Consider the following 12,782-nt stretch of genomic DNA (forward strand, 5'->3'; position numbering starts at 1 on the left):
ACTCATCTCTTTGAGAAAATTTATCACAAGGATCAAAACACATTAAATCCATACACACTAATAGAAATGCATCAATACACTCTCTTCTGAATTCTCTTCCCCCTTATATTCACCACACTTAAAACTCTACCCACAGATAAAATTGTTATACCCGAATGTTCTCTTGCTATTGTTCTATCGCCCTATCATTTTCCCATTGTTACATTCTATTGTTCTATTCCACTAATGATATTTTGACTTTGACTTTGTCTTCCCATAACTCTTCACAATGTAACCCATAATCGTACTGTAACAAATTGTATTTCCATCATCCACAGTGTATTGTAAGCCACACTGAGCCCGCAAATAGGTGGGAAAATGTGGGATACAAATGCAATAAATAAATAAATAAAAAATTGCATGCCCCCTAGTCCTAGTATTTTTGGAAAGAGTAAACAATAGATTCACGTCTACCCATACCATTCCACTCATTATTTTATAGACCTCTATCATATCTCCCCTCAGCTGTCTGTTCTCCAAGCTGAAGAGCCCTAGCCACTTTAGCCTTTCCTCATAGGGAAGTCATCCCATCCTCTTTATCATTTTCGTCACCCTTCTCTATAACTTTTCTAATTCCACTATATCTTTTTTGAGAGGCGGTGACCAGACTACACACAATATTTGAGGTGCGGTCACACCATGGAGTGATACAAAGGCATTACAATGTTCTCATTTTTGTTTTCCATTCCTTTTCTAATAATGCCTAACATTATATTTGCTTTTTTAGCCACTGTCACCACACACTAAACAGAGGGTTTCAAAGTATCATCAATTATGACACCTAGATCCCTTTCCTGGTCGATGACTCCTAATGTGGAACCTTGCATTATGTAGCTATAGTTCGGGTTTCTCTTTCCCACATGCATCACTTTACACTTGCTCACATTAAATGTTATCTGCCATTTGGATGCCCAGTCTCTCAGTCTCATAAAGTCCTCTTGTAATTTTTCACAATCCTCCCGCGATTTAACAACTTTGAATAACTTTGTGTCATCAGCAAATTTAATTACCTCACTAGTTGCCTCAGGTACAAACTTAGATTGTGAGCCATCCTGGGACAGAGAAATATCCAGTGTACCTGAATATAACTCACCTTGAGGTACTAATGAAAAAGTTGTGAGCAAACTCTAAATAAATAAATAGTTACTTCCATCTCTTTTGAAAATCCAGATACACAATATCGACCGTCTCACCTTTATCCACATGTTTGTTTACCACTTCAAAGAAATGTAGTAGATTGGTGAGCAAGATTTCCCTTCACTAAATTCATGTTGGCTTTGTCTCATTAATTCATGCTTTTGAATATGCTCTGTAATTTTGTTCTTTATAGTAGTTTCTACTGTTTTGCCCAGCACCGATGTCAGGCTCAGGATCTATAATTTCCTGGATCACCTCTGGAACCTTTTTTAAAAATCGATGGTACATTGGCCACCCTCCAATCTTCTAGTACCATGCTTGATTTTAAAGATAAACTACATATTACTAACAAGTTCTGCAAGTTCATTTTTCAATTTTGTGGGTACTCTGGGATGGATACCACCTGATCCAGATGATTTGCTACTCTTCAATTTGTCAGCTAGGCCCTGCTGTTCCTTCTAGAGCACTGGTTCCCAACCCTGATCCTTGAGGTACCCCAACCAGTCAAGTTTTTGGGATACCCATAATGAATATTCATGAGAGAGATTTGTATGTAGTGGAGGCAGTGCATGCAAATATCTCTCATGAATATTCATTGTGGATATCCCAAAAACCTGACTGGCTGGGGTGCCTCCAAGACCAAGTTTGGGAACCACTGTTCTAGAGTGTACCTGTTAATGCTGTGGCAGAAAATTAAAGTTTTAAAACTATGAGGGAAGGGTACGGAGACTAGGTAACATGCTACGGCATGCACAGCTGTTGTTACTCCATGTGTGTGTGTCTATGACTAGCAAGTTAGTTACTTTTTCACTATATAGAAAATATTTTGTTACATACAGCTTCCAGTTATATCCAGGTCTGCATTCAAACGGACCTATGCATTTAGCAGCCACCATTAAACATATAGGTCCCCTATCTGAATTTAAAGCAGCGCTGTTGAAAAGCCCTCTGATCACTGTGGCACTATTACAGAGAACATTGGAATGGAGCTAGAGTGAAGACACAACTCCCAGATTGAGGTGATGTAGGTAAGCAATTTGATTTTGACCAGTTGTCCTACATTAATCAGCATAGCTATTCATATATCCCTGGATTCTTTTGAGGTCACCTAAAGTTGGGCATGGATCCCAAATATGTGTGTAAACTAGTTAGCCACTTACGCACTATCAATCAATGATTGGTGTTAACAAGCACTTAATTGGCAGTAATTAGGAGTTATGCGCAAATCTGACCTCCACCCTATTCTATAACATGCCTGCCTAAATTTCATAGAGTGCAACTCAAAAGGGATATGGCTATCAGGGGCGGCCCAAGGCAAGATGCTGCCTAAGGTGGGGCTGCCATTGCTCCCCCCCCCCCCCCCCCCCCCCGGGTCGGTTTCATGCTTGTCAGAATTAAAGTCTCATTGAACATCCTTCTTGAGTTCTCCTCACTTTGTTCTTCCGTGCTCACATTTACCTGAGGGACTTTTCCTCCCCTTTTGTTTTGTCTTCTCTCTACTGCGGCCCGCCTCTGAGGAAACAGGAAGTTATATCAGAGAGGCGGGTCACAGTAAAGAGAAGAGGCCGGTGCTGGTGGCAGGGCAGTATATGGGAATCGCTGCCACCACCGCCTTTTGGAAAATGGACAAAGAAGGTAAACATGGAAGGGGGTGGAGGAAGGAAGGAGGAAATGCTGCTCCAGGAAGAGTGCCGCATGAGACCCTCACCTCAGGTGGCCTAATGGTAGGGCCGCCACTGGTGGCTATGGAAGGAGCATGGGCGGGTCAGGGGTGTTCCCAGAAATTAGGCACAATGTTATAGAATAAAAAGCAAAAACGCCCGTTTCGGAACAAATGAAACGGGCCCTAGGAAGGGTATTGTCTAAGCGTTTTCTCGTCTCTCTCCCCTGCCCTCCCCTCCATGTCCAGCAATTCTCCCCTGCCCTGCCCTCCCCTCCATGTCCAACAATTCTCCTCTCCTCTCCCCTCCCCTCCATGTCCAGTGATTCTCATCTCCCCTCCTCTGCCCTCCCATCCCATCTCATCCATGTCCAGCGATTCTCCTTTACCCTCCCCTCCCATCCATACCTCAGGTCACAGCGGCAGCAGGCTCGGCTCGCGTCACCTCCAGCCTTCCCTTGCCTTCCCTCTCAGTGTCCCGCCCTCCTCTGACATCATTTCGTCTTTCCACGAGGGCAGGACACTGAGAGGGAAGGGAACACTGGAGGCGAGCTGACGTAAGCTCATTAGAATACGATTATGAACCGAGCCAGCCAGCCATCCAGGGAGGCAGATTGACCAATTATTATATAGAGAGATTGGATTTGTGCACTTAACTGCCATCAGTTGGGTGTGAGGATCTACACCAGGTTTTTTCAGGCATAAGTTCTCACACCCAAAGTTAGGCGTGGGAAGCGCACTACGCCAGCATTCTGTAAAGGGCACTCTGTGCAAAAGTCCTTAACAGTGTCTAACTTTGGTTGTCATTTACTTAATCCAGCCCATAGTATCAGAATAAAGCGGTAACCACCATATATGCACAGGTTGTGCCATGACCTATCCAGATAATGATGCAGAATATATATACCGGCTCCTGGCCGGTTAAATAGCACTTAGCTGGCTAATAGCTGATGATCTCCGCTGAGTATTACCACTTAGCGCATAGCAGCTAATCGGCTGTATCACGTAATATAACCGCCTAGCCACATTCATTCAGTGCATCACCAGCTAAGTTTAGGGGCAAATAGGACCACCTAAATAGCATCCTATTTTGGCCACTATAAACTGAATATTGACGTAGAGGGGCATAATCGAACGCGAACGCCTATCTCCATGGGCGTCTATGTCCGAAAACGGGTACGTGAAGAGGCGAGACAGACCGTATTTAAAAAAAAATGGAGGTTTTTCAGCTGGGCAGTTGGGGCACTTTTTTGGGACCTGTTCGTGAAAAAAAGGGTCCAAAAAAAGTGACCCAAAATCGCAGTAAAAACGCCTTTTTTCGATTATCAGCTAAAGACGCCCATCTCTCCTCGGCCGATAACCACGCCCCAGTTCCGCCTTCACCACGCCTCTGACACACCCATGTCAACTTTACCCGTTTCCGCGACGGATTGCAGTTGGAAACGCCCAAAATCAGCTTTCGATTATACCGACGCCCATCTCCCGATTTGGGTCACAATATAGGCGTTTTTCTCTTTCGATTATAAGCAGGATAGCTAATTAAGTTTTAACCAGCTGAAAAAAAAAAACTTGGATATTCAATGCTGGTCACTGGAAACAACCTGGCATTGAATATCCGGGCTCAGCATTAATCATGAGACTTAGTCGGCCTGCCTTCTACAGGCTGAATATTGGCTGGATATTGTTTAAGTGCTTTAGCTGGTGCTTTATAAAATATAATCACTACTGCTGCTGAATATTAAGCCAATTATTTCTCAGACTGTGTAGAAAGGCTTGGTCTCTTTTAGATTCAATCTTCTTGTAGTTACTGCCTGTCTAACAGCAGCCAAATCTGTTCAGTGATGTCTCATTTCCATTAATACTCCAGGTGCTGAAGAAATTACCTAGAGTGATCTTTTTTTTAAGCTTGTCACTCAAAAACAGGGATCAAAATAGTCAGCACCTGGCCCTCATTTACCCTAGTGGGATCGGGGGGGGGGGGGGGTGCCCCCTCCCGCATCCCTTCTCCTGAATGCAAGGACGGGACCTGGCGGTGCTGACTGATGTATGTTCAACCTCTTAGACTGTGGCACTGAGCCAGGCTCCTTCTGTGGAGTCTGATCTAAGGAAACCAGTCTCAAATCCTTCATTTCTAATCTCTAAATTATGCAAAGCTCTTAACCTGTTTGGAAACCTTAAAACAAAAAGACTGTTTTCTATTCATGAGATATATATATTTTTTTATCTTTCAGCAAGCACACACATATACATGTTTATCTGAGACAAATTTGATTCACCGTAGCTGAGACTAAAACCTGCTTTTCTCCTATCCATTTCTCTAGATTAATCCTGCTGACAGGAGGTGGGTTTGGGGGCAGTCTGCTTTCAGAAACTCTTTAGACATTTTTGGGACATCTTGTGGGATTATGGGACATACCACAAGGCCTCACTGCATTGAGCTGAAAAAAATATCTGCAGTACAGAATGAAAAAAAAATGTCAGTTTATTTAAGGAAAATCCTCTAAATACAAGAGCTAGCTGCTCTAGGCAGGCCAAGGTCAGGATTCTGTCTGCTTTATTGTTTTTGGTGTGTTCTGGTATATAAAAAGCTGACTGGCACTTGCAAACTGTATCCATCACATTAGAAAGGGAAATATAATGAAGGTTGTATCATCCTCCCAGCCCTGTTGCCAGCATTAAGGAGTTCCATTGCTATCTCGTGAAATCTTTTCTTTTTCATTGTACTCTACAGCAGTGTAAACCATAGTAAGCAATGGGGAAGACTCCATAGCAGGGTCTCAGGTCAGTGATGGGACAGGAGAGCGTTTCTCTATTACTTACATATCTACTGTATGGTAGAGTAGAGATATCCTGACCTTCCTGGATTATAGTGTCATTATTATATGCTGAGTCTCACATGCTAATTCTGTATAAGTTTTACAAAGAACAGTGGTGTGGCTATGGGTGGGCCTGGATGGGAACAGGCCCAGCCATTCTTGGCCCACCCATAACTACACCACTGAATGTTTCAGTGGCAGCCACCTCGCTACTACTACTACTACTATTTAGCTCTGCTCCCTCTTGCCTCTGGAACCGGCATTCTTCTCCTGTAGCCCGGCAACTATTCCTCCCTCTATGCTCTACCTCAGCATCTTCACTGGTGCAGCAGCGACGCACCTCCACTGCCAGAGCAGGGTTGCCAGGTGGAAAATTTTTTTCCAGCCCGATGGAGCCCAAAAAACAGCCCAAAACCCGCCCAAACACAAACCCCGCCCCTGACACCCCCACCCCCGCGTCATCACCCCTGCCCCCGCCGTCATCAACCCCGCCCCCGCCGTCACCGGCCCCGCCTCCCACGTCACCGGCCCCGCCTCCCCGTCATCGCCCCGCCTCCACGTCATCGGCCCCGCCTCCCCGTCATCGGCCCCGCCTCCCACGTCATCGGCCCCGCCTCCCATGTCACTAACCCCGCCCAAAACGTCATTAACCCCACCCAAAAACATCACTAACCCCGCCCCCCCGCAGCCGAAAAAACCGCCCTGAAGGCCAAAAACAGCCCAAAAAACCGCAACCCGCCGCGGGCAAAAATTTCCCGCGGCGGGTCGCGGAAAACCGCCCAATTGGGCGGTAAAACCGCCCACCTGGCAACACTGTGCCAGAGTCAGTCCTGCAGACTTCCCTCTGTCACATCCTGCCCTCATTGACATCACTTCCTGTTTCCTGAACACAGCAGAGGGAAGCCTGTGAGGCTGGCGCAGGCAATGAAGGTGCATCACTGCTGAACTAGTGAAGATGCTGAGGTAGACTGGGGAGGCTGCTGGGTCACATGTGGGAGGGTGCTAATGCTGGATCTGGGGTTAGAAGAGAGGGCGAGAGATTCAGGATAAAAGGGAGAAGTTTTGGAAGGCCCACCCATTCTAACTGTGGGCCAAACCAAAACGATCGGTCTAACTATGTCTCTGATACAGGAGGGAAATTTGATGCCCAGTTAACGCCCATTTTCATGTGCCTATTTTATAAAGTCAAGTATGTGCCGACTTTATTTGGAGTTTGCTCACACCTTTTTCAGTAGTAGCTCACGGTGAGTTACATTCAGGTATACTGGGCATTTCTCTGTCCCTGGAGGGCTCACAATCTAATCTTGTACCTGAGGCAATAGAGAGCTCAGGTCCCCTGCAGCAAAAGGGGGCCGGCACTGGCATCGGCGTGTGTTTTACATATGCACCGAGGCCCTCTTTTACCGCAGCTGATAAAAGGGAAGTCTCGCTTTCCTACAGGAAATGGCCAGGTGGCAAGTAAAACACTTGCTGCACGGCCATTTCGGGGGGAAGCCCTTACCACTACCCATTGAGGTGGTGGTAAAGGCTCCCACGTTAACTCAGTGATAACCAGGCACACTCCAGTGCTACAAAAATAAATAAATGTTTGTAGTGCCAGAAATGATGGAATGCTAGGGGTGGGAAGTACTGCCAGGCTGCTGTGGCTTGCCCAAGATCACAAGGAGTAGCAGTGGGATTTGAACTGGCCACCTCTGAATGTTAAGACTGGTACTCTAACCACTAGACTACTCCTCCACTTCACTTTTTAACAGGTTTGTCCAAGTTTAGTTCTTGAGGACTGAAAGCAGACCAGATTTTCAGAATATTCCTAATGAAGATGCATTGTTTTTATTTATGTATTTATTAGGATTTATTTATTGCCTTTTTGAAGGAATTCACTCAAAGTGGTTTACAGTAAGAATAAATCAAACATAAGAAATAGACAATTGCAGCAGTAAAAATATTCAAATAACAATACAAAGTATGGCATAGTCTACTACGTACACATTTTAATAGACAGCATAGGGTAAAAGAAAAGATGGAGCATATAGATAGGTATGAGAGTAAGAGGTAAGAGAAGTTAGAAAATAAGGGGAATAATTAAAAGAAAGTTGCACATGAGGTCAGAGAGGTGATTAAATATTATCTCAGCTAGTGTAGGCGTGGATAAACATGTCCTACTGCAGTATCTGCAGCCCGTGTCACTCCTTCTATGTGTGTGTGTGTGTGTGAGACTAACAAGTTAGTTACTTCTTCCATTAAAGGACTGGTTGAAGAGCCAAGCCTTCACCTACTTCCTGAAGTAGAGATAGTCTTGTGTTAAACGGATCCTTTCATGGAGTGCATTCCAGAGTGTGCGGGCTACTCCAGAGAAGGCTCGCTTGCAGGTATCACATTGTGTAATGTCTTATGGGGAGGATGTGGTTAGGGATACTCCTTGGGAGGACCTTAGTGTCCTTGGAGGTGTGTAGAAGGTGATCCTGTTCTTCAAGTTCTCAGGGCCATTTCCTTTATTAACTCAACCTGGGCTAGATAATTATATTGAGTCAACAAGTACTATATAAATCTACCACCAATTTTGTTGACTTTCCTCTATGTTAATTTTTATAGAAATATTGTACTCAATTTTACATTATATATAATGGTGCTCAGTTCATCCCCTTATTGCCACTCAGGAACAATCAAGGTTCACGGATGATAATCGTTGCACCAACAGCATTATCACAGTCCAAATGAAAGTATATAGAAAACATTCACTTATCTTGATCAGTGGCGCTGCAGAGGTGATTAAATCTGCATATGACACAAAACTATTCAAAGCTGTCAAAATGCATGTGGATTGTGAAAAATCACAGGAAGATCTTAGGAAACTGGAAGACTGGGCATCCAAATGGCAGATGAAATTTAGTGTGGGCAAATGCAAAGTGATGCACATTGGGAAGAATAATCTGAATCATAGTTATCTGATGCTAGGGTCTACTTTAGGAGTCAGCACTCCAGAAAAAGACCTAGGTGTCATTGTAGATAATACGCTGAAATCTTCTGCCCAGTATGCAGCAGGAGCCAAAAAAGCAAACAGGATGCTAGGAATTATTAGCAGAGGGATGCAAAAGAAGACCAAAAATATAATGCCTCTGTATCGCTCCATGGTGTGACGTCTGCGTGTATGAGAGCCATCTGTAGCATGCGCAGAGCAGCCACACTTGCAATTGGCTGTTCAGCTTGCTGACTGGCTTCCTCCATATCGCATGCAAATGAGCTGGGTCGCAAAAGCAACGAGCAGCTCATTTGCATGCAGTTCTTTTTGGGAATCCCAGCAAATGAGAGAGGGAGAGAAAAGGCTACAGTCCTGAGGGAAGAGAAGTAACTTGCATGTAAGAGTTTCCTTGCGGTAGGAAACAGTAGTCAAGTCAGCTTCCAGGAGTTGATTATACTGTATATCCCGGATTCTATATATAGCGCTTTGAGTTTTGTGCACAAATTTGGTCATGTAGCCAATTTGCATGCACAACTTAATTGATTAGTGAGCCAATCAACACCAATAATTAGGCAATAACAAGCAATTATCGGCACTAATTGGCAATAATTAGAATTTATGTGCACATTTTTAAGCGTATTCAATAAAGAGGTGCATATAAATTCTGGTGCATGAATCTGAAAAAGGGGTGTGGCCATGGGAAGGGTATGGGCAGGTCAGGGGAGAATTCTTAAAATATATGCGCGTTGTTCTAGAATTAGTGAGATCTGCTCCTAATTTACATGAGGGGCATAATCGAACGGGGCGCTCAAGTTTTCCTGAGGGCGGCCAACTTTCGTTTCGATAATACGGTCGGGGACGCCCAAATCACCACATTTAGGTCGACCTTAGAGATGGTTGTCCTTAGAGATGGTTGTCCCCGAGTTTCAGCAATAATGGAAACTGAGGACGCCCATATCAGAAATGACCAAATCCAAGCCCTTTGGTCGTGGGAGGAGACAGCATTCATAGTGCACTGGTCCCCCTGACATGCCAGGACACCAACCGGGCACCCTAGGGGGCACTGCAGTGGACTTCAGAAAAAGCTCCCAGGTGCATAGCTCCCTTACTTTGTGTGCTGAGCCCCCCCACCAAAACCCACTCCCCACAACTGTACACCACTACCATAGCCCTTAGGAATGAAGGGGGGCACCTAGATATGGGTACAGTAGGTTTGTGGTGGGTTTTCGATGGCTCACATTTACCACCACAAGTTTAACAGGTAGGGGGGGATGGGCCTGGGTCCCCCTACCTGAAGTGCACTGCAGTACCCACTAAAACTGCTCCAGGGACCTGTATACTGCTGTCATGGAGCTGGGTATGATATTTGAGGCTGGCATAGAGGCTGGAAAAAATATTTAATTTTTTTTTTAGGGTGGGAGGGGGTTAGTGACCACCGGGGGAGTAGGGGGAGGTCATCCCCAATTCCCTCCGGTGGTCATCTGGTCATTTAGGGCACATTTTTGTGGCTTGGTCGTTAAAAAAAAAGGACCAAGTAAAGTCAGCCAAGTGTTCGTCAGGGACGCCCTTCTTTTTTCCATTAGCGGTCGAGGACGCCCATGTGTTAAGCATGCCCCAGTCCTGCCTTCGCTATGCTTCCGACATGCCCCCGTGAACTTTGGTTGTCCCCGTGATGGAAAGCAGTTGAGGGTGCCCAAAATTGGCTTTCGATTATGCCGATTTGGGTGGCTCTGGGAGAAGGACACCCATCTCCCGATTTGTGTCGAAAGATGGGCGCCCTTCTCTTTCGAAAATGAGCCCAATAGGGATTTACAACTGGTTTTCATTGCTGTAAATGGTCTCGCCTACATGTAATCACAGTTCCTGGCACTAGTCACTATTCTATAAACCGCGTCTAACTTTAAGTGTGGTTTCCAGAATAGTGTTAAGCGCTATTTTTTCGGTGCCTATTTTATAGGCGCCATTTATAGAATCTAGTCCTATGTGTGGAAAGAAAACTGCTAATGTAGGAGATTGAAGAATATTCCTAAAGTATTTGGAATGTGTCCAGGAGGCACCTGAGATGGCATTAGTTGCCACAGTGTTTGGGCCTGGCTAGGAGCCAGCCTGATGAAGAGTACTGACTGGACTATATTGAGAGAGAGAGAGAGAGAGAGAGAGAGAGAGAGAGGCTCTAGTTAAAAGGACAAAGCCTGTGAAGTAACAGAGCTGAGTACATTTTGGTACACATAAATAAGGTACTTTTGACTTTTTACCTGCAACCTGTGTGTGCCACAATTCTGTGAGGTCCTACAGCCAGCCGTGAGACACGTGGAGGGGAATAATCGAATGTCGCCGGCGAAATAGATCGCCGGCGATCTATTTTGGCGGTGGCGCAACAGCTGGCCGGAACCGTATTATCAAAAAGATGGCCGGCCATCTTTTTTTTTCGATAATACAGTTTAGACCGGCCAAATGCCTTGGATGTCGCTGGGTTTGAGATGGCCGGTTTTGTTTTTCAGCGATAATGGAAAAAAATGTCGTCCATCTCCAACCCGGCGACATCCAAGGCATTTGGTCGTGGGGGGAGCCAGCATTTGTAGTGCACTTACATGCCAGGACACCAACTGGGCACCCTAGGGATCAGTGTGGTGGACTTCAGAAACAGCTCCCACATGCATTGCTCCCTTACTGTGGGTGCTGAGCCCCCCCCCAAACCCCCTACCCACAAATGTGCACCCACTAAAAGTGCTCCAGGGACCTGCACACACTCAGGCCTCTAGGACTTGTTGCTGCTGTATAACCTTGGCACAGCAGTTGACACCTGAAGACTAATGTCTTTGAAAAAGTGCTTTATTTGAATAAGCACCTTTACTCACAGTTAACTGCAGATCAGTGGTTGTGCCCCACTGGCAAAGAGTCTCCCTGATACTGAGATTAGCAGTAGGTCCGAGCTGGCAGAATGCTATACAATGCCCTCTTTTAGCAACATTCAAGGTAATAATAACTAAGTTCTCTAACGTGGTTAACACATGAAAGGGATCTAAACTGGCTTACAAAAATGGCCACTACCTCATGGACTACCGGAAACAAAACAGGGCACACTCTGACCCAATTAGCAGGGGGGGAAAGCACCATGGGAGTACAGCCCAGTACCCTACACCCACCACAATGCATTGCTGATGTGACTCTGCAGGGCACCTAACAGAAAAGGTGTCACACTCACCCGAGAGCCACATCGCAACCACGGAAAGGCTGTCAGACGATACAACACATTCTGCTGTCATGGAGGTGGGTACAGGATTTGAGGCTGGCATACAGGCTGGTAAAAAAGGTTTTCATTTTAACTTTTGTAGTATGGGAGGGGGTTGGTGACCACTGGGGGAGTAAGAGGAGGTCATCCCCCATTCCGTCCGGTGGTCATCTGGTCAGTTGGGGCACCTTTTTGAGACTTAGTCGTGAAAATAAAAGGACCAAGTAAACCCGGCCAAATACCGCTTAATGCCGCTTTTTTTTTCCATTATTGCTGAAAGCCGGCCATCTGGTAGCCACGCCCATGCCCGTCCATGCCCCGCCTTCGCTTTGCCGGCGACACGCCCCCTTGAACTTTCGCCGGCGAGGCAACGTGAAAGCGGTGATGCTGTTAAAAATCCAGCTTTCGATTATACGCTTTTAGTCGCTTTTGCAAAATCGCCGGCGATCTCCCGATTTGTGTCGGAAGATCGCCGGCGAAAAGTTTTGATTATAAGCTGGATAGCCACATAGCCACAGTCACTTACACAAGCTGTTTTAGAATAACGCTTAGGCACCCTGCTGATTAAGTATAAATGTAAATATTCTGTACATTTACACGTGCAAGGAGTACATAAATGCAGGTGCTAAGTTATAGAATTTACTTTCACATGTATAATGCATCTATTAATCCTTATATAAGTACATAAGGTTGCCATACTGGGACAAACCGAAGGTCCATCAAGCCCAGTATCCTGTTTTCAACAGTGGCCAATACAGGCAAGATCCCATCATATTCTGTTTTGTGATCATGCAGAAGCATTCACCTACTCAACAAGCAATGTTTACGTCTAGACCTTAATGCTTTGCCACCTTCATTACACTCCTATATATTTTCTCATAATAATCAGTTGAATGTTTTGGAGTTAATAACACCTTAACTTTGTGAAAGCATGGGTAA

Source organism: Microcaecilia unicolor, chromosome 4 (genome assembly GCF_901765095.1).
Source record: "Microcaecilia unicolor chromosome 4, aMicUni1.1, whole genome shotgun sequence".
Taxonomy (NCBI): domain Eukaryota; kingdom Metazoa; phylum Chordata; class Amphibia; order Gymnophiona; family Siphonopidae; genus Microcaecilia; species Microcaecilia unicolor.